Source organism: Pteropus alecto, unplaced genomic scaffold, assembly GCF_000325575.1.
Source record: "Pteropus alecto unplaced genomic scaffold, ASM32557v1 scaffold7, whole genome shotgun sequence".
In the NCBI taxonomy this organism is placed as follows: Eukaryota; Metazoa; Chordata; class Mammalia; order Chiroptera; family Pteropodidae; genus Pteropus; species Pteropus alecto.
The window spans coordinates 15,515,238-15,539,556 of NW_006494614.1; the positions used below are offsets into that span (position 1 = coordinate 15,515,238).

Consider the following 24,319-nt stretch of genomic DNA (forward strand, 5'->3'; position numbering starts at 1 on the left):
AGAGAAAGGAAGAAAAGAGGGAGGGAGTGAGGGAGAGAGAAAAGAAGAAACAACATACTAGAGACAACATCTTTCTCATGTTCATATCTCTAGAGGAAAATGTTTTTAAAATCAAGACTTCAAAGAGAATATTTCTTAAAATTGTATTTATCAGAGGAAAAATGCTGCTAGAGAGCTGTTCGAAGTTTGTGAACAACTGCGTTTCATCTGATTCCTTCAGGCCTGAGTCCCTCGTAGAGCTCAAAATGATCAATTTAGGTAACACCCCCTCACTCCCCACCCAGGTTCCGCCCCTGGGCTTTTCTTCTATACCACCCTCCTTACACGCTTCCTCTGCAAGCATCCATAGCAGGCTATTTCTAGCAAGAAGGGCATATTTTCTTCAGAAGTGACTGGCTCCTGCCTGCAGACAAGGGGACTTGACCTCCGTGCTCCAGCCCTCCTGCAGTGCTGGTACGAATTGGTAATGCAAAGACTTTGCAAGACAACAAGAGTTCAAGGAAGGAGAGAGTAATGAGACAACTGAGTCCTATTTTTGTGAAAAGGAAAAAGTCCACATCTGGCCAAAACGTAATTAAAAACATTAAACTGTAATATTTCTCTTATTTGGTCTTCTACAGTGCCTGCCGAACTGTGACCTAAGATTAAAGCGACGAAAGTTTATGCCTACTCTTTTGAGATTTTTGCCTCATAAATGTCTATTCGAGTATCAAAAAAAGGTTGAGCTATATATATTATTAAGATTTAATGCATGAGAGAATTTTCTTTTCTTTTTCTAGTAAACAACTTCTTTCTTTTGATTACCATATCACTTAAGGAGACTTGAGGATTTTATTTCAATTTGACTTTAGCACATTCTTATTTTATTTTATACAATAGTGTGATAAACTTGCTTATTGATTTCAAAAATTAATGTGTTGTATCTAATTTTAAGACTAGGAAAGTCCTTTCAAACTTGAAAATTTCTTAAAGAGAGGATGATTGATGGGGCTGCATTTTGAATTGCCAAAAATATATAAAAGTAGAAGCTAAAGACTACTCTAGAAAAATTATTTGCATATATGTAATAAAAAGAAGTTAATCAAAATAGAAAATATTTTTAAGAGTAAACAAGGCCAACATACCAATAGAAAAATAACAAAGATGTAAACTAATAATTAACTAAATAAAATTCATCCTCACTTTCAAAAATGGAAAAAATTCAACATGAGAATAATTTTTTTATCTACTAGGCTGTCAAATGTAAAAAAATCGAATGATTAATGTTTCTAAAAAGAAAGAAGTCAACACATTATAAACATGTGTGCACATTTAGTAATACTAAAAGGATTTCTAGAAAAAACATTCAAAAGTATACAATTAATTACTGAACTTGACTTTAGAAATGAGTCAGAGACAAAAGAGATTCAAATGAAGCAGACTTTAGATTTGCATATAATGTGTTGATTTTATTTTTCCTTTTTGTTTTGTTCTATTTTAAACAGGTACTCTCTTATAGTACCCATGTGATTAAAAATTGACCAAAGAAAGCCATGCAAAACAATTAATGCATTACGATGGCATATGTAACTCTGAACTTAATAAGAAAATATTCATGCCAGTCATATCAACCTGGAACCAAGAAAGACCTATGCATCAGAAATAGGAAAAGTTAACAACCCTACAGAAGCCAGCCAGGTGCCTGGGTACAGAGTCTAGTGTGCCTCATCTTCAGCTTTCTTCTGGATTTACTTGGTGCTAGATTGAGATGTCATTCATTCAGATGACAAGCATGTCGGTGGAAATTCCAGGTGTGTGTTGAAACTTAGGAGTCAGTCAGGGAAAATTACTATGCAGACCTCTGCACAGCCATTCACCCTGCCATTGAGTGAGATGTGGTCAGGGATCCAAGTCTGGGGAAGAAGAAGAGCGTATCAAGGTGGAGTAGCAAAGCTCCTGAGAACAATGGCAGGATAACTATATGTTGGATAAGGACTAATAGGCAAAACGGGAAGAAGACTAAAGCCCAGTCCAGCAGACTAGGAACCCACTTAAGCATTCAGGAAACATTCTGGGACCTACAGACAGACAACTCAGGCAGCCTGTAACTGTCGCTTAGTCACTTGAGTACAGGTGTCATTAGAGCAAGATGATCTGAGAAGCCAGCTCAGAGACATGGCTGTAATATTAGGCCAGTCTATCACAGGTCTAAGGGGGGCTTTTATTCTTTATCTCCATTTGATAGTAAAACAGTAATCAGGACTTGAGTGTACAGAGGGTTTATAAATCAAAAAGCTCTGAATTATTTTAAATTTAGATATAGTAACCATTACAAGATTCGAACCCAGAAGTGATTGAAAGAGGTTATCTATCAGAAGTGGGACTGGGTAGTGGAGGAGGAAAACTTGCTTTTTACTTTTTCTTTTCTTAAGTGGTCTATGTGTATTATTTTTATAAATAAAGAGAACACAGGCAGGATCAGTTATGTGCCTCTAGCCTCCTTGATTATAATATCATATGTACAGTTTGGTTTCCATTGGATAGTATTTCAAAATGGGACTACCATCTTAAAAAAATAAGTACATTTTAAATGTTAATAGCTATCATGGATTTTATGTTCTAAAACCATCATTACAATTAATCCTTCTACCAGAATTTTATCAGAGGATGTGTTTTTCGACACTCCTTAAGCTCTAGGTAATGTTCTTATTTTTAATGTTTTTTAACCTGGTAAACTTTTTTAAAGGCTTTCTATTAATATTTTAATTTGCATTTTCCATATTTCTAATGAGGGTGAGAATCTTTTCATATATTTACTGGTGATTTGCATTTCCTCTGTAAAAAACTGTCTGTTCATAGCTTTTGTATACTTTGCTAGTGATTTGTTTATCCAATTTCAGCCTGTAGTTTTCTTGTAGTGTCCTCTTCTGGTTTTGTATCAGGGTAATGCTGGCCTCATAAAATGAGTTTTGGAAATGTCCCTTCAAGATTTGATGGAGTTTGAGAAGGATTGGCATTAGTTCTTTAAATATTTGGTGAAATTGACCCATAAAGCCATCTGGTCCTGGACTTTCCTTCATTGGGAAGTTTTTGATCACTATTTTAATGTCTTTACTCATTATTTGTTCAGGTTTTCTATAGTTTCATTATTCTGTCTTGGTAAGTTGTATGTTTCTATAAATTTATCCATTTCTTATAGGATGCACAATCTGTTGACATATAATTGTTTAAAGTAGTCTCTTATGATCCTTTGTATTTGTGTGGTATCAATTGTAGTGTCCCCTCTTTCATTTCAAATATTGAGTCCTCCTCTTCTCTCTCTCTCTGTCTCTCTCTCTCCCTCTCTCTCCATATATATAAAAAATTAGTAAGACATGTACTGAATTCTTGGGTGGTGGTTTTTTTATTTTAACACTTTATATATTTTACTCCATTTTCTTCTTGATTGCATAATTCTTACCCTCTGGCATCTTTCAAGAATTTCTCTTTTTCTTTGATTTTCTGCAGTTTAAATATAATATGCCTAGTTGTAGATTCTTATGTACTTATGCTGGTTTGTATTGGTTTGGATTCTGTCAATAATTTGGGGAAATTTTCACCCATTATTACTTTGCATATTTCTTATGTTTCTATTGCTCTTTCTTCTGGTATTTTCATTTATATACATTATAATTTTGTAATTGTCCCACAGTCCTTGGATATTCTGCTCCTTTTTTTTCATTATTTTTTCTTTTTTGAGGGGATGTTTTGGTTGACATACCTTCCAACTCACTAAATCTTTCAAATCTTCCAGTTTAGCGATGCATCTATCAAAGACATTCTTTATTTTTGTTACATTTCCTTTTGATTCTTTCTTAGAGTTTCCATCTCTCTGCTTACATTATCCATCCATTCCTGTATGTTGTATACTTTTCCCATTAGAGACCTTAGCATATTAATCATTGTTATTTTAAATTCCCACTCTGATTATTCCAAAATTTCTTCTATATCTGAACCTAGTTCTGATGCTTGCTTTGTCTTTATATTGTTTTTGTTTTGCCTTTTCTATGCCTAGTAATTTTATTTTATTTTTATTTTTATTTTTTTTTTTTTTTTTTGACAGCTAGACATGATTGGGTTAAAGGAACTGAAGACTAAAAAGATTTTGTGTAATTTTATGTTTATCTAGTTCGGAATTAGGCTGCATATATTGTTTGCTGTAGGTCTGTTTGCAGAGGCTAATATATCCTGTAATGTCCTTATATCTGTCTCCCCTATTGTTGTTGTGTTTCCCTAGAGAGTCCATCTTAAATAAAGGCTAAAGCTTGTGGTTCTCTTTAGCTATTATACAGGAGACTTATAGGTGTGGTGGTAAGGTATGATGGTAGGGTAAACATTTTATAATGTTATAAATAGGTTTCAGGCTTTTAGTGTGCTCGTGATCCTAGACTGTGACCTTCATAAGTGCTTCTCTGTTTCATCATCTTTTAGGTGAGATTCGAAGAGGTAGTAGAAGAGGCAGGAGATGGTTATTTCCCTTTCTCCAGTTTGTTAGGCTCTAATAAAATCAAGTTGGTTAGGTTCTGGTAACAGTTTTCCTCGAGGGCAGGCCTGTGCTGAGGACAGAATGGTCTGGTTGTATTTCCAAATGGTTACTTTTTTCTTCTTTCTGCTTGGGAGCACATGAGAATTTTTTTCACAATCTTACCATGACCATCTGTTTATACTCCTGAAGATAAAACTCACCAAAGCCTAGGGGTGAGGGCTGGGCAGGAGTTTTTATCTCTCAAGCTAATTAATATTCATTTCCAAGCAATGAGTCAATTACTTTTTAATTGACTCATTGCTGGCTCTACTAGTGGTTCTTGCACCTGATAAACTATAATTCTCTGTTTTTGCTTATCTTTCTAGTTTTTTGGGCCATACTTTGTGTTTTCCTACAATCTCAATTTTCTGGTAGTTCTGAGTTATTGATTTTCATTTGTTCAGCTTTTTTCTTGTTATAAGAATGGAACTGACAACTCCAAGTTCTTCACATGTCACAGCAGAAACCAGTTCTGTTGATTTTCCTTATCTCTGTTTTTAGCATAACAAAATTATAAAATCGTCATCCCAGTATTCATTTTTAACAAATACCGAGTGTCACCTTTGTGTTAGACAGTGTGCTGGGTACTGGTGATTCAGATATGAATCCCTATTCTCCAGAAATTAACGACTTAATTTCAACCATATGCAATGCCAAGATATCAAGTGAGCTAAGGACAGAGGAAATACCCATTAATTTTGGCAATGGAGAGCAATTTCAATCGAGAATAAATGGTACAGTCACAGTTTAGAGGCTCATAATTAAATGGAAAGATAGAGGAGGAAGGTAGGTAGATGAGAATATCGAATTGAGAGCAAGATCTTTTTAAGATCGTGAAGATTAAAGAATTCTTAAATACTAATGAGATCAAATGCGTTGCAAGATAAATATTTAAAATTAAGGAAAATAAGAGGATAATTAAAGCATTAAGGTAAAAAAGAATGAGACTCAAAATACAGCTTGTCAGGAGAGAAACAGATCAATTGAGACACAAACCAATATGTGATTTTGGTTCAGAACCTAATAGAATTTCTTTCCAATGAATTCTAATTTCTTTGTGTCATAAGAGACAGAGTCTCTGTCAAAAAAAAAAAAAGAAAAGAAAAGAAATGAAATGTTTTCTACTAAAAGGGAAAGTATTTCATCAAAATGAAAAAAAAAGAAAAGAGCAATAAAGAAATAGAAGGGTCAAATCTTTGAAGTACAGATCTTTAAAAATAGTTATTATTACCGATGAGGTTTGATTAGAAATTAGCAACAGAACATAATGGTATTGTCAAATAGCACCAAGGCCTTCTTGGGCCAGATAACATGATTGTGTAAAAATCTAGTAGTGGAGTTTTCTCTAGGCAAGGAAGAAACAATTACTGTGATTCCTCCATTAATGCACAAAAAGAATGTCATTGAGCAAACAAGTTAAGAATATAAACAGAATAGTCAGTGACAACCCAATCTCAGTATGGAGGAAGTGAAGTAGACAGAAGTAAAATAAGTGGAAGTTATAAAGTAATGGAAGACCATGAGTTTGGGTTATAATTAAGTCCACACCTCAACTGAACTCAGAAGGATCTCTGAGTTTTAATTTTAAAGATAAGTTCAAGGATGTGGCTATGTGAACGATGGTCAAAAAACTAAAATAAAAAAAAAAAAAAAAACAGGAGCAGAGAAGAAGGTTATGGACATATAGAGATATAGGTGTCTAAAACGTGGAATAATCAATCTGTAGATATTGATTTAGCTTGGGACAATGTTAATACTTGGAGAGTTAAGAAGTTAGGAATAAGTGCCCAAAACTTCAAAAGCTAGGAGAATAATTAGGAAGTGTATAGAATTTAGTGACAAGATAAGTAGATAATTTACAGTTTAATGCATTAGCCTCAGTACAGCTGTAATTTTTCATGAGGGAGAGAGGAAATGTTCTAAGCAAAACCATGGAAGCAATGGGAAAGATAGAGGTGAAGTAAACATATAAGACATAGCCCCCAGATCTGCTAAGTATAATACTATCTTGAATTACATATTTATTATTTGACATCTTTATATACCTTGAGGGTAGACACATATTTTTTGTCATTTTATGTGACATAGAAGATGTTCCCTAAATACTTTTTGTTACATATAAACAAATATTGATTTTTTTTCTAGAAAAAAATAGAAAACTAATTTCCAAAAGATTTATTCTTGCTGACCCCAACACTTCCTGCCACCATTGCAGGCCTGTGAATCATGAGAACCCTATTTGAGAAAGGCAGGCATAGTTTTCTCAACTTTGAGATTCTAAACCCAAATATGCAGATCCATTACATCTTTCTTCACCTTCAGGAAGCAGCCCAAAGTACAGGGCAAAAGAACTCACCTACTTTTAAAATAATTTTCAATCAGACTATATTAAATTTGTTTTACAACGTTTTTTTTTTTTTTTTTTTTTGCTTTAATCCTGAATCAGCGTTTTAGAAAGTCAATAAATCAGTGCTTTTGTCCTTCACTCTTAGAGGAGAGAAAGAAAAATGTCCCCATGACATATGACCCAAATGAGCTTCTCAAGAGAATGTGTGAAGCATGGCTGTTAAGAAAAGAATATTTTGGTTGTGGTAAACAAATTATAAAAGGAAAAAGACAAAGCCCTGAAATGAGTGTTAGCATACTTGAGTTGAACATGATTCCTGTGTCTTCCAAGATGTAGCTATTTAAAAAGTCACTTAACTTCTTTGGGCTACCTTTCCTGACCCATAAAATTAGGTTAGACAATTATCTAATCACAAAGTTTCATTTTAAGTCCATGATGAACGATTTCGTTACACTTTCTAGACCATAAATAAATTAATGGTATTTATCTAATATAGTTCATGGCATCTCGTTCCCTACCTCAGCTTTTCTAAACATTCTCTCTTTTGCTTTACCATAGGACTTCTCAGGTCTCTCAAATTCTGGCTCGAAGCACTCTACTTGGCAAAATCTAGGATAAGATATATTAGACTGCACCCAAACTAGATAAGTTAACTTTTGATAATTGTAGGCTAAAGGAATCTAAACTTAGCAACTACCTCCTCTGACTTGAGAACAAGATACCTTCTTGTGTGATGAAATTGCCTTAGTCCAGTATCTGGTATGTGGTATGTACTAGTTAAATATTGGTTTCCTTCTTTCTGGTCCATATATGCTTTTGGCTAGAGCCAAATTATATGCCTGCTTTTAGTCAGGGTTCAACAGAAGCACCCAAAGATTTAAGCTGAAATTGACTTAAACTCAAGGCAAGAACAGTAAGTTTACATGTTCCTGATGCTGTTCCCATGATTCTATTTTTCACTAAGAGGTGGGGCTTGTTGGAGATTGAGGTGAAAATGACTTTCCTCTAGTTACAGTTACCAAAAATAAAAACAGAAAAAATTAAACTGCTCCCTTTAAGCCTGAGCATTGGTTCAATTTCACACATGGAGGAAAGTTTTTAGTCTATAGTTCATAAAATAATCATTGTTTTCAGCATGAAAACTTAATTTGGCTGATACTGACAATACAATTGCTGTATAAAAGACAAGAAAATATTTTATACCATTTCAAACACTATACCAATGGTGTGTATATATATATATATATATATATGTATATATATATATGTATATATTGGATTTTCGAAGGAAATATTAAACACCACACACATCTAAAGTGTTCTCGACAGCTCTACCCTCCTATCCCCTCCCAATTTGGCTGTCTTAATTAAAGAGAAAAATATAACACCATAAGAAATGAAAAATACACTAAATGATCTTTTAAATATCTCTAGAAGGAATTACCAAGAGAATATCCAGGTGCCAAAAAAGGGAAAACTAAAGGAACTAAGAGTTGATTGAGGGGCCAAAGCAATTCAATCTGTTGTAGGTCACTGATGTATAACAATGGGCAAAACAATGCAGGGTAACTTTTAGACAAAATTCCTTATAACTACTAAAGCACTAGATTGTAATTGAGATGTTCAATATATAGATTTTCCTACAATAATTTTATTTACATGTAGAAATATAATAGACTCAGAAGAAGAAAATAGGACGAAAATAAAGTGGGCTGTGTGTGAAATTATTGTTTATTTGCACACATGAAGTAAGTGAGGGTTTAAATAAGTTTTACCTTTGAGGTGTATTGAAAGAAGTTATCTAGTCTATAGTTGGTAAAAAAAAAAAAATAGTTGTTTTCAGCATAAAAACTTAATTTGGCTGGTAATGACAATAATACAATTGCCTTATAAAAGAAAATATTTCATGCCATTTCTAACAATATACCAATGAACATACATAGTATATATAGATATGTAGATATACAGATATCGCAAGGAGAAAGGGAAGAGAAATAATTCCTGAATGACAATCTTAGAAATGCCATATTAGCCAGAACAGAAGATACATTTTTACCCTGAAATTTTTGTCTCAAAATTACCCTTTTTTGTTCCCATGTCTTATCTGTAGCATTGTTTGCCCAATTGCTACAGATAAGACATGGGAACAAAAAACAACAAACGGTGGATTGATTTAACTTCCGAAGGAGACTCACCTGCTCTCATTGAATCTTCCTTACAATATGTAGAATACACAACAGTAATATTTTATTAGTCATTTAACTATTGGGCTAACTCAGAAAATATGATTAGATTATCTTTTCCCTATGCCCTCTAAACTTCTTTTCATAATTGGTAAAATAATAATGATATGCCTAATAAATATTCTTACTCAATTCTTATATATCATACTTTATTTACACAAAATCATTTTCTCCCAAAAACTATCTTAAAAATCACTTTTCATAAATATAGAATAAAATGATTTAAATTCCTTTTTCCAAATATTTGCATTTTACTATTAGATTTTTTAAAAACATCTCTGTCTCATAAAGGAAAATACAAATCATTTCTGAAGACTCAATTCCATCATTAATACAATCCTGGAACTCTAGAGGCTCTCTGTAAATATTAAATTCCCGTCTAAGTTATAAGCAATCACTCAAATTGTGAAAGAAAACATGATCCTTTGGATATTTCCTGTTTGATACAAATGTCGGATTGTATCAAATGCCAAATGTCAAAACTGACCATGGGTCTCTATAAAATATGATGCTTTCTTCACTTTGATTGAATTGAATACATTAAGGAAATAGAGAAAGATTATTTTCCAACTGAAATTCTTACTTGCATGAAAAATGAATTCAACAACAGGAGGCGCTAAACAGGTTACCACTAACTTTGGGACTAATAGCTAGAAACCTAATTTCCATCTACTGAAAATAAAATAAATGCCTCTGACAAAGGTCTCATTTCCTATATATTAGCAGCTATTCTACAGAACAAACAAGATGGAATTGACCTGGGTGCAGCCTAGCTCAGCCCCATTAAATTTCATTCCTGTGCCAGATTCACAATAAAAGTAATACTCCAGTGGAACCATTGAATTTGTGGACATAGAGTCTGCTCTCTCCAGCTTCTTCTACTTGTACATTGTTTCATTCTCTGGGATTCTTGGATAAACCATACTAATTCCCATCTTGAAATATTTAAGTTCTTAGGTATTTCATCATTTAGTTTAGTTAATGTTTCTGTGATATTTGGGACAAATGTCTCATATCAACCCCCATGTGCGTGGACCATGACTGCATGCAGAGGCAGTATTGACTAATGCTTAAAAGACATGCTCTAGGGTCTGGGTCTTCAGGTTCAGATCCTGTCTTTATCACTTAATAGCTGTGTGATCATGAACAAGTTAATCAGCTCCTCTGTATCTTGGTTTCCTTGTTTGTGAAATAGAAATAATAGTACATGCTCTCAAAAATTTGCAACAAATAATATCTATAAAGTGTTAGAAGACTGCCTGGCACAGTGCAGGCACTCAATACAGATTAGCTATTATTAATATGTAGGTGTGGAGGGTGAGGTAGAAAGGAGAGAGAAAGGGGTTAATGTTTCTTCTTTGATCTTTGCTATGTTTCCTGATCATCTTTTTCTCCCTTAGTATATACAGTCAGTGCCTTCAGAAAATAGTCTAGGACAGAAGACTTACAGATTCCTATATCATTATGTGTTGGAAAACTCATATCTAATATACAACAATTTATTCCTAAATTCTCTGTTCTATGTATACAAACACTTCACAACACTTCAGAGACCCATCCGCTCCGCACTTGTTTACACAGAAGAGATGCAAGTTTTTCCAAAAATGAGATCTCTACTATCCCTGATACAATTCAAAGGGCTTAATAAATTCTTTCTCTAAGGGATATTACTTCATGTAGTTGGCCATTTAGAAAAGCTACATTTACCTCGATATTTTTTTAATCACTGAGTTATTTCTCCCAGTCATCACTAAAGATTTCCCCCAGTCTCTTAATACATTATTTTAAATAACCTTTGGCAATAAAATTTTGGCAAAGAAACTTGTTCAAAATCTTTTTTTCTTTTCCAACACTGAAATAACATCCAGTTCTTTCTCTTTTCCATATGTTCACATGCCCGATTACTTCTGAATTTGTTCACTGCAGAGAAACAGACCCAAAAGGTTAAGATTAGAGTGAATGAAACCACAAATGTAATGAAGAATATAAACTTAGATTTGTTGATCAAATCCTGAGAGACACTAATAGATTTGAAGAATTTCTCTTGAATTCTATAGAATGAATTTTATAGACTCAAAAAATAATGTATTCTATTACTTTACTAAACAGGCAGTAAATGAAAGAAATATGCCACTTTGAAGAAATAGAGCATGATGCTGAATAAGTTTATAAATCAAATACTTCCCAGAAAAATCCCATTTTGAGATACTGAGGCTAACTGGAATTAGCTGATGTTTTTCCTTGCTAATAGTTCTTCAACATTTTAGACAAATTTAGCTTCTATAATTTACCTAGGCATCATTGTGCTTAGACGTATTGAGTACAGAAGGAAAATTCCATTTTCAGTCCAGCCTTTGCCAGTATTTTTTGAGTTTCGCATTTTTTTTCCTGGAGTTTTTATTCAATGGTCATTGCCAAAGCCCTTTGGTTGTTTAATATCTGGCAGGAGTATCTTGAGAATCTGGTTATTTCAGTTATATGGGCATTAGGGAAGGGTGGTAATTCTAAATATGCAAATCACAAGTTTCAAGTTACAGATCAAATCTACCTTTGTATATTTGAGTTCATTTGCTTTAGCAAAACAAGTCCTCCTGTTCTTAAGAGGGAAAAGTACTGAAACATATTCCATTGAGAAGGCAGCTAAAGTTGGTTGTACATCAAAAAGCTCATAAAACTAATATTTGCTGATATTAATGTAAATGAATTAAAAGCACATGGGTGAAAATTTCCTTAAAATATACAAAGTTATATGAAATATGTATTGGGTTTTTCTCAGCCTGGCACTGTAGAAAATTCATTTAAGATTATTGGAACATTAAAAATGTGGCCAAGTTCAATGGTTCCTCAGACATATGCTGAAAGAATGGCATTTTATTTCAAGTGGAATTCTTGTGGTCGAGAGAGCATTCATCCATTTCTTTGTATGGGCCCTCCAATTGTAAAGAGCCTCTGGGAGACTTTAAAAGTTATGTAAGAGGAATCAAGATCTGAGGAATACTTATTAACAACTGAGACAGATAAAAAAGAAAAATCTATCTCTGCATGATCCATTCCAAACCTATATGTAATACTCTACTTAAGATCCATTAAATTCATAAAATGTTTCCATAGTTCATAGATAATCAGTTTATGGCTTCCACATTTTATCTGGAGTTTCTCTTATTTCCACAAAACTCTGATGTTATTTCTATCCAATGCCTGTTGGTTAGTTTTGATGAAACAATTGCTAGTCACTTATATATCAGTCTTAGTCTACATTTCCTTTTTCCTAGCTAAGAGCCATAGTCACAGATAGTGCTGCCAATGGATACACCACTACAGAAAACTAATTCCAATATTCATATTTTATATATGTGCATACATACAATCCATCCCCCTCCCCCATACATACTCACACAGTTCTGTGAGAAATGCAGCTCTGCAATCAAGACATGCTAAGGTTTACCTGGGTTTGCTATACAATCTCCGTTATAAATTAGTCTACTCATCGTTCCCTGAATACCATTCTGCTCCTTGTCATTTCCTGGCAGCTTGCTCCTTCCTGCCTCTCTCCTTTTCCCTATTTATTCCCACTCTTCCACTCTCTACAGCTCATTTGTCTTCCATGACTACATTCAAAGCATTCTGTTTCCATGTAGACGCTTGAAGGACAGCAGCCTACATTGATTACTTTCTTTTTAAATTTGTATTATTATATATTTTGTTATTTTATATTTTTCCCTATATACCTGTTTGTTTTATATATGTGGACAATGCCATATCAACAACAACAAAACTGTAAACTGATAGAGGGTAGGACAATGTCTGATTTTTCCTTTATATCTTCTTCAGTGCACAGGAGGAAGAGATGTATGGTGCGTTTTCTATAATTAGAAGATAGCTCATCTACTGAAGTATCAGTGATGTTAACTTTGGGTTTTTAAAAGCTGTACCTTCTTATTTCACAGTTAGATGAAAATGCCCCGTTATAGTAAAGTATACACTGAAGTACACACTTCTGGGTACAAAAGAAGGAAAAGAAGGTTGTTGACAACACGACTCACTCTGCCTGGATTCTTTCTTCATGGAGAAGGAGAGGCTGCTATCAATTTTGTTCTTTCTGTTCTATGTGCTTTTGCATTTCCTTTTTATCTGGCTTATTCTATTTGGGTTATATGATTTTTGCTTTTATTTTCTACAGTTTTGGATGGCATACGTGTTCCATTTCTAATTCTACCAGATTTTAGATTTAAAATCTAAAAAACAGTTGTTTTACAGATCATAAAAATTTCAAGATCATATCGGAGGCATGACCTTTTAGTATCTTTTCTATTTAAGATGAAAATTGAATCCACCTTTACTCCACACAATTTTCCCCACCCTTGCAGTCATCCACTTCTCGGTCTTTTTTAATATACACGTACGATTTAATTCCATATTATTGAATTATTGGTTTTACACAATATGCATCGTCATTTTTGACATTCGTGTGCACTTTTATAAGTGATTGATGTCAGTGACCAAAATCAGGTTTAGGCTACATTTCATCTTTTCATTTTATTTCAGCCTCTTAATCCCCTTATGAAGGAGAGCAGACATTTTATAGAGAAGTAACTAACCTGTATCTAACAGATATCAAGTGCAATATGTCTTGCCATAGAGTATCTAAGGCTAAGAGCCCAGCTCTGGACCATCTGAGATCTCTAACTTTTTTTTTAAGAGTATCAGGGTTCTCCAAATCAGAAATGTCACCACCAGGGCCCATTTCTTCATTATGATCATTACAGACACACAATGATTGGGTACGGGTTGCTCACTCTCACAACCTCATGTGACGTCTGGGCTTAAAACTTGTAGTTTACATTTGGGAGAAATTGAGCCTTTAATTTTCCATTTTTTCCAGAAATAAGAATTTTTCTTCAAATAGTTTTGTTTGTTTGCTGTTTGTTTTTAGAAAAACAAAATGCGTTCTATATTTTGGTTAAGTCCTGGCATATAGGAATAACTTCTGATAAAACATATAACTTTATACCTGTGCTGCACATAAATGACATTTTAAAAACATTTCCACCCTTTTTTTTTATTAAGGTAAAATTTACATAAAATAATAGCACCCATCTTAAGTAGATGAGTTTTGACAAAGGTCAAAATATTCCTACCACCACAATTAGGATATTACTGCAAAATGTCTTCCATCAATACCACCCTCTTCTTGGGCCCCAGTCAACCACTGCTCTGCTTTCTGTCACTATAGATTAGTTTTACCTATTCTGACATTTCATGTAAATGGGATAGTATAGTAGTGTGCATTCTTTTATGCCTGCCTTCTTTTATTTGACATGTTTTTGAGATTCATCTAGTAGTTTTATATATTAAGAGCTTGTTCTTATTTTTTCTGAATTATTTGGACATACCACCATTTGTATAACAATTCAGCTGTTGATAAGCACTTGGGTTGTTTCCATTTGAGGATGATTATAAATAAATCCACTAAACATTCATGTGCAAGACTTTGTGTGATATATGTTTCTATTTTGGGAGGATAAACACATTAAAATGGAATTACTGGAATATATGGTAACTAAATGTTTAACCTTACAAAAACTTGCTAAATGTTTTCCAAAAGCATTGTACATTATAACATTCCTGCCAGCAACATATGAGTCCCAATTTTTCCACTTGTCCAATAGAGTAGTTTTGTTTCTGTGTAGTAGTTTCTTTAAATTTCAGCCATCTAGTGGGTATGTAATGATATATCATTATGATTTCATTTGCATTTCTTAATGATTAATTATGTTGAGTAACTTTTTCTATGTTTATAAGCCATTCACATATCTTCTTCTGTGGTGTCTATTCAAATCTTTTGCCCATTTTTGTTGGCTAATGAGTTATTATTTTGAGTCTTTACATATTCTAGATACAAATTTTTGTCAAATATATGAATTGCACATATATTTACCCAGTCTTTGGTTTGCCTTTTTAGTTTTTTAATGGAGTCTGTTAAAATGCATAAATTTTTAGGTTTCATAAAATCCAAGTTATCGTATATTTTTTTTAACTGAGTGCTTTTTTGTCCTGAGATATTTACTCCAAGGTTATGAAGTTTTTCCTCTACATTTCCTGGTTACTTTTATTTTTAAATAAAACACTTAATTTTCTGCCTGTGTTTCTTATACTGCATTTTTAGACTTTTTCCCAAACTTTCCAATTGTTAAAGTGAGTACTTGAATATATCAGGCATTTATAAATAAATTATCTTACATAAATTTCAAAACAATCCAAGTGAATAAAATATTGTTATCCTCATTTTAGAGAAAAGGAATGTGAAGCACAGATAGTTTAAATATGTCAAAGGGCCAGATTTTAAACTTAGGCATTCTGTTCCCAGAGCCACACTATGTGGCCCCTTATTTCATTTTATTCATCATGACTTTCCAACTCATTCTGTTCTTTCATATTGTTTTCATAGCAGTTTGTTCTCCCTTTAGATCTGCTCTTAGTTCACAGTACTTTAAATCTATTGAGAATTTCAAAGCATTTCTTGCTTACACCTTATATCTCCTAGTCTAAACAATGTCTGGATGTTATAAAGAATTTTCCAGTTTCCAGGCATCCTCTGTTGCATGAAGCAAGGCTTTAGTAAAGTTTTCTTTTTTCAGCTCTATCTATATAAGTATCTATGTAGGAGGATCAACAACGTAGGCTCTGGAAACAAGTTCTTAAATATTGTTGTTTGGTGCTATTGGAACACTGCCTTGGGTAGTTTTGATTCTTCACAAGTATTTTAGTGAGTGTTTAAAAGAACCACCATTGAGGGTTACTTGTCTTACACCATTAAAGTAGAATTTCCATAAATTATTTCTTCTCATTTTTAAACCTCAATTGTTTTTAAACTTTTTAATATTTTATTTATTTTTATATCAATCTTACAATTCTTAATTCATTTTGCTTCAATCACATATCTAGTTAGTATGAAGCTGATTTTAAATTTCACATTTCATTTAGATTTTTATTTTAATTTTAACACAATCTCATTTTTCGGATGCTATTTCTAGCTTACCCTAATTTTCTTTTCTCTACTATTAAACATCATTTTTCTTCTTTCAAGGCCCACTGCAATTCCCAATTTACATTTTTTCAACAAAAATGAAATCCATATTTTTTTATTCTTTTTTTCTTTCATAAGTGAGAGAGGCAACTGGAAAAACTAAAAAGTGTATGATATCCTCCAAATAATTTATGTAGATACTTCGCTTCAAAGAGATGGAACATTGTTCCCCACATCTTAAGTCATAGGGGCTGCACACAGAGACTTTCCTTCAAATGAAGTGAGTCTGATATATAAATAGAATATAATTAAGGGGAAGATAATAATTCTAAAGTGGAGAAATCTGACACATGCTATCTCAGCTAGGGATTAAGATTAACATCAACCAGTGATAACTCATGCTGGTAGCATGCACCCGTGGTATGAGACAATAATAATGGCATCATACCTTTTCCTCCCAGTATGCTATACCCTCAGTCTAATCATGAGAAAAACATAAGACAAATTCCAATGGAAGGCTATGCTACAAAATAGATAACCAGTGCTCCTCAAAACTAAAAAGTATGAGACAGGAGACAGGAGAAACCTAAGGAGACCTGATAAACATAATGTGATACCCTGAATGAGATCCTGGAATAGAAAAAGAAAATTAAGTAAAACTCAGGAAATATAAATAAACTGCAGACTTCAGTTAATAATAATATATTGATATTGGTACATTAACTGTGACAAATGTACTACACTAATGTTAATGTTAATAATAGAGGAAACTGCAAGTGGATTATATGAGAACTCTATTATGTTTGCAGTTTTTCTGTAAATCTAAAGCTGTAAAATAAAAAGGTTTTAAATAAAAGTGTATGACATTAATTATGTGACTAGATAGAAGTCTCACTGTATCAAACATATACCTGGACACGAAGTAGGCTTCCAATAAATGATTGATCATTGATTCAATGGAGGACATACTTGTGCATCAAAAGACCTGCATGATAAGATATATCACATATAGAACTCAGTTGTTTATGGAGGTGATATAACGGATGATTAAACTATAGGCTAATTCTCGAGGCATTCTAAATTCCAACAGAGGACCTGATTATATTTACACTGATGTTACAGGTACATTACTAAATCTTTCTTGGTCATAGATATTTTTTTGTCCGACAAACAGAGGAAATTAAAACAGTAAATTTTTCTGAGTTAAAGTTTTGCGTATCACAGCAAGTGATGGAACTTATGTTATGTACACATTAATGAAGTAGCTCTGGCTAAGACTGGAACCCTACTTCATTTTTAAAAGTTCACGCACACACACACACACACAATATATATTGAGATTTATATAACACTTTTTTTTTGATGTAACTAAAGAGAGTAATGTTATATTAAAAGTTGAAAAATTATTTGACCCATGCCCCCATCCTATTCAAGAACAGATTTTGGTATTGTTAACAATATAAATTCTTAAAGATAGTAGGAGGGCATATCCATATTTTTAAGCCACAGACATTTTTACTTAACTATTTACAGTATTATGCCCCATATGTATTTATTCTTATTTTCTTCTCATTGGAAAATATTACTCAAAAGCATTTTCTAAGAGGTCTTTGTGTATTAAACTTCTGAGCCCTTGTATAATCACAGAATATCCTTTCTGCATACATTATCCTTTTGTGAGTCACCTGCTTTTCCCTTCTAGAAGCTTCTATACTTTTTGCCTTCATTGTTCTTAAATTTCACAATAATTTTTCTCTTATCTAACTTAATTGGTATGGTAGATTGTTTTTAAAGATGACCCCAATAATTTCTCCTTCCATGTTTATCTGTTACTTTACAATGTGACTATAATGCTTTTCTTTCTAAGAGAGTTTATTTCTCCATCCTTAAACTTAGACATGGCCATATGATTTATTTTGTTAATAGAATATTAGTCAACATGATATAAGCAAAGACTTGAGCAGCACTTGCACACTGGGTCTTGCACTCTTTTGCAACTCTTAGGATTTTGAGACCACCATTTAAAGATGGGAATAAGGCTGCAATAGGCTACTAAAGAGACCATGTAGCAGACAACTGAAGGGTCTTGGTTTAGAACCTGACATCTGCCAACTATGTGAGTGAAGGCATCCTGACTAACTAGTCCCAGCCAATCTGACAGTTTACTGCAGACCCATGACTGAGTCCAAGAGAGATTAGCAATAAAATCACCCAGATGATCCAAACTCAAATTGCCAGCATTCAGAATTATGAACTAATAAATGATCTTTTTGTTTTAAGCCACTAAGTTTTGGGAGTGGTTTTTAAAAAGTCATGGAGCTTTGATATGAGATCTGCCTGACTCCAAAACTTTCTCTCAATATATCATTTTGCTTTTTATAAAAGCTCGAACTTAATGTGTGACTAGTAACTTTACTGTTTTATACTTCAATTGCCCCATTTTTAAGAATGATTTAGTTTTTATCTACTAGCATAGGAATAAATATAGAAAAAGTTTCAGCAGAGTACCAATTGTAAAAATAATACTGAACTAAACTTATGATAATTCTTGATGCTCTTTACCACATAAAATTCTGACTTGTTATCTTCCTTTTTATTTTCTTTCTGAAACTCAGAGAGTCATTTACCTCCTCACTCAGTCAATTCCATTTAAGGAAAAATATAACCACCAAAACTATGAAAAAAGAGGATCCTTATTTTATTTTCTTAGTGCTATATTGTGGATTTGCTCATTATAATTTTTCACAAACTTTTATTCCTTAGTGATGAAATAATATTGTTAATTTCAATAAAAATATATAATTGCCATTATTATTAGAACTCTTCGTGCTTTACCAATGCAGAATTTAACAGGCTTCCCCTAAACATTTTCCAAATGTCTCCGGCTGTGTTTCTCAGAGTCTCAGACCAGACAATGGCTAGACGATGGTCACATCAAAGTGACATCTTATATACAAAGAGTATTCCCTCCTCCAGCAATCCCTAAAAGTAGGTCTGCGAAGATGAGATCATCCCAACAAATACTGTTTGCCTTGCTTTTTTCTTTATTTTCTTAACCAGGAAAGTGTTTGTCCATGAAATGCTTTGGCAAGGCCTATTATTCCAGAGGTTTTCCTAAACTAATAGTCCCACCGTCAGGCTAGAAAGAAAAGCAATTAATTTGAACATAGAATATTCTCTAGTGTGTATTATCAAATTACTTTTTCTTTTTAAGATTTATAAAGTTTTATACTTCTATTCATAGTGAGGCCTGGTATGATACTATTGGTGAAAAAAAACAAAAACAAAAACCTATCCAACTGGTTACTTTCGATTAAAAGTAAAATATTGTTTGGAGTTGAATGGGTGCCTCAATTCTCTGAAAGGCTCTTATATGACCTTACACGTACTTGTTTTCTTTTCTTCCTTGTTGAAAAGTAAATGATTCTACTAGGGAACACCCTGGAAATGAGAATCAACAATGGATTTGTTTTCCTAAGCATTATCTGTTAGGAACTGTCAAATGTGATTGTTCTCCATATAAGCACATTTGAATTTTTCACTTCCAAAATAACTGGACTGAAATTAGGAAAAACTGTCCTTATCTTGTTCTGTCCTGTTTTCTCCATCTGCCTCTCCCCACAAAATGGCTATGCCCTATGCCTAAGAAAATAGTAACACACTCACAAACTGTGAAGGGTAAAGAATATTACTACTTAAAACGTAATTCATTTGCTAATCACAATGATTACTTGAACAATCAACTACTGGTTCATCTAATTTTACTCTCACATTCATAAGCCTAAATGCTCTTGAACAGATTCCTCATAAAATACTACTTTCAGCTGGCAGATAAAGCAACTGTCTTTCTCCTATATGGTTTTGTACATACTTCTCTTTTTATCTGGAATTCCCTCATTCGCCTGGTTAATTTTTATTGGGTCTTAAACTCTCAGCTCATATGTATCTTTCCCAGAAACTTTTTTGCTTACTCCTCACTCTATATCCCAGTAGATGTCTTCTAGTTGCTCCCATATGGCTGTTACACTAGTATATGGCATTTTAATTGCTAATTCATCAGTCTTCTACAATAGATTGTGGATAGTGTCATTTTTGGCTATATAACCGGCCCCTAACACAGTGCCTAACACAGTTTATGGTCAATAAATTTTTGCTGCTTGAGTAAATTAATATAAAAATTATTCATTCCAGATGAAGTATTCATTTCTGGTTGATTCTCCATCATCCATGCCCTGCCACTTACCCCATGGCAACTTTCCTCAGGCCAACAGAGAATTAACCCCTCCTACACTTTCAGCCTTGTGGAGTTCTGGAAATTGATTCATGGCCCCTTCAACAAAACAAACAGTGTACCCTTGCCCCTAGCCAAAGGAACTGCTTCAGGGAAGTGCATGTGACCTAATCGGAGTTTGTGGGAGTTTGCATCATTTCAGGGTAAGGGGAGATCCTTCTTTTTTTTTTTTTTTTTAACAGAACTTATTGCAAGAGATCATATCTGTTCTGATGCACATGATCAGGGAGAAATGAATGCAACCTTAAGAGCTTCTGCTGACTGCCTTGTGATAAAAACAGAACACTCCCAAGAATAAAAAGTAAGAGGAGAAAGCAGGGTCAAGAAATGGCAAGAGAAACCATATCCTGCTCATATTATTTGTAGTTAGGAGGAAGATGTCTCTAAAGTTGTGGAGTCCCTGGCCTATTTAGTTAGGGAGTTAATATTTTTTAATGTAGTTCGAATGACAGATTATTAGCTTTCCCAAGTCCAAGTCCACACTCCATATCCATTCTTCTTGATCACATGTCTCTGTTTAGTTTTACTTGCACTTATTGAGCACCCACTCTATGTCAGTCAGCTCTTGAGAGGCACAGCTGAATAAGACACAGGTTCCTGCCCTCAGGATCTTTACAATCTAGAAATAGAGACAGATTCTAAATTAGATAAATTTAATAGACAGTAAAAAAATTATGAGGGAGGGAGACAGGAGAGGAGAGAGAGAATAAGAGAGACAGACAGACAGACAGAGACAGAGAAAGATATAGATAGATATGCATGGAATGATATAGGCGTATCCTGAAAGAGGAAACTAGTGTAGAAGCAGTCAAATTAGGAAGTAATTGTTATAATCTAGGGGAGAGGTAATGGTGGTTGACTCGAGGTGATACGAATGGAGGTGAGAGACTGAGCAATTATAAATATAATTTGAAATATGAGCCAGGAAATTGTATTTATGTACTAGATGAAGAGTATGAGAGGAAGGAGGAGTCAAGGGTAGCAACCAGCTTTTGGGGAAGAGTAATTTCAAGGATATAATTGTCATTAAGTGCAATGGGTAAGACTATGGAACAGGAGCTCAGTGGAGATATCCAAAAGGCAGTAAATACTCACACACACATGCAGATAGATAGATAGATAGATAGATAGATAGATAGATAGATAGATAGATAGATAGATAGATAGATAGATAGATAGATAGATAGATAGATAGATAGATAGATAGATAGATAGATAGATAGATAGATACGTACATACATACATACATACATACCTGGAGGTTATGGTAAAGATCTGGGTAGAGATACACATTTGAGAACTGTATGCATATGAATGGTATTTAAAGCTTTGGGAATTGGATAAAGTTACCAAGGGAGCAAGTGCAGACAGAAAACAAAAACGAGTTTTAAAAACTGCAACCTGACTTGTAGAAAGGTTGGAAACATAAATATATATATAGACAGAAAATAACTAAAATTATCTGTATCAAAACTATAACTGATTGGCAAGGGAAAGTTCTATTTTTTCTCTTCATTTTGTAAGTTTTTTGATAGAGAAAAGGTATTTTTGTATAATAAAGTTTGTTGAAATAAAAACTTGCTATTAATACATAAGTTCTGTGGGGAAGAAGACAAGTAGTTGATTATTGAACCTTAGGCTTTATATCTTTCAAGAGCTTTTAAGTAATTCCAGATCCTAAGTCGTTTTGTGAGGCAGATGGTTTCTACACTCTCCAGTCCTTTCATCCTCACCAGACTCCACCAGCCTCTGCCACAGCCCAGTTTCCCAGGATTTAGAAATACTCCTAGTATTACTTGAAAGATTCAGCCCCAAATCCCAAGGCCCAGCCATCTGTCACCCTGATGGAATAATTGGGCTTTTTCTCTATACTGAGGGCTAATGTTATATGTCTTGAATAACAAAACTTCTGCCTTATTCTTCATTCTTATAGACCTCCTTTCTCTCATCACCTAGTATTAGGATGCACTTCAAGGGTGCTTTATTACCAAAATAAAACAAGTAGTCAAACTATGCAGAGAAGCTATTATTTTCTTTAACTTAATGGACTATTCTTTTCAAATAATAAATATTTTATTTTAATAAAATAATGTTTGCATTTGTAATTTTCCTGTAATCATGTGGCTGAGTGATAAAGGTCACAAGGATTGAGATTATAGGTATATAAAGGTAACGTTTGAATTGTCAATTTATTACAAATTATTAGTTTGTAATAATGTTAAAAATTGCTACAAAAGTTTTTCTGTCAATGTGTTTTATAAGAAACGATTTAAAAATTTATCAAACATTGTCATTCACAGTAAAAATACTTAATATTTATCATGAAAACATACAAACCATGCTTTAACATAAAACAAAAATTGTTTATCACTGTTGTATTCAATGAAACACCCTTGAAGTCATCTACATTCCCAAGTGACAGGCATATTTTTTTTATCCTATATACAGTGCAACAGCATACAGAGACCACTTATATTATATCTGAAGAACATGTATTGTAGCAATTACACTTGGGAGTATCTGTTCTTCTGGAAGATAAATTCTTAAATGCTACTAGGTGACTTCTTGCGTAGTTTGATGCTTGTAGTTTACCAAAATTAACAACCTGATTCAGATCTTTCCATGTACCAGGCAAGGCATATAGAGTTAAAATGAGAGAGCCCTTCCCACATATTGTTTACAGTCTAAAACATAAAATAAATTCTATTAATTATATAATATCAAATGTTTTATAGTAGCTGAAAGTGGAAAACTTTCTAACATAATTTTCTTGGTTTTTATGGCTTTCTAATTCCCACACTAAGTTGACAGTTGAATTTCTCAAATCATGGCCCTTCTGATAGAAAAAAAAAAGTATGGAGTAAGGGAATAAATATATAACAATAGATCAAGATTATTGCTCTCCAACACCTCTGCAAGATTTTAAGTACTTGATGAAACATTATTACTGTGAATTTTTACGACTGCTTATTATAAGAAAACTTGATTTTTTACTAACTCTTTTAATAGTATGACTATTTTATAAAATCAACATCATTCATTAATTTATTTGATAAATAGAACAACATGGAACATTTCACTGAGAAAACAATGATTCTTAAAGGGTGTAACATGACAAACCCACGCCAGGGAAATGGTTCCAAGCACAGAAAACAACCATAGCTAAAGCTGTGGAGCTGAAATTTTCCTGAAGTGTTTGAAGAACTCCCAGGAGAGTTGTGTGGCTACAGCAGAGTCAATCAGGGAAGCAGTAAATGATAAAGCAGAGACGTACCTGGAGATGGACATCTTCGATCATGGAGAAAGTCTAGATTTACTTTGAGTGAGTTAGGGAAATATAGAAGAATTTTAAACAGGGACGCTACATGATTTGAAGCATGGTTTAAACTTTTAAAGGATTACTCTAGTTAATGTGTTGAGAAAAGACTGAAGAGAAATAGTATTGAAAGCCAATAAGGAGCCGGTTGCAATAACTAGGGCGGTGCAGGGGGAGAGAGCAGTCATTTTCAAGTACGTTTTGAATAAGTTTTGACAATATTTGATGATGGATTGGATATGGGGATTAAGAGAAGACTAAGAAAAAGAATCATTTCAAGATTTTGTGTCTGAGCAATAGAAATTTAGAGTAGCCATTAACTGCTGCTAGGAAGACTCTGAAGGGTTGTTGGTTTGGGTGAGGTTAAAAGGTTATGCTCTGTTCCTTATCAATTTAAGATGCCTATTAAATACTCAAATATACATCTTAGAGAGATGCATGTAGAAGTTATTGTGACAGTTGTCAGAAGATAAATGGTATTTGTAATGGTTAATTTTATGTGTCAAAGTGAATGAGCTAACGGCTGCCCAGATAGCTAGTAAAACATTATTT

General features: G+C 33.4%; 1 pseudogene; it reads right to left on the reverse strand.

The window, feature by feature from the left end:
- Positions 1–20,974: 20,974 nt before the first annotated feature.
- Positions 20,975–24,319, reverse strand: part of LOC112474598 — a 96,506-nt pseudogene continuing 93,161 nt past the window's right edge.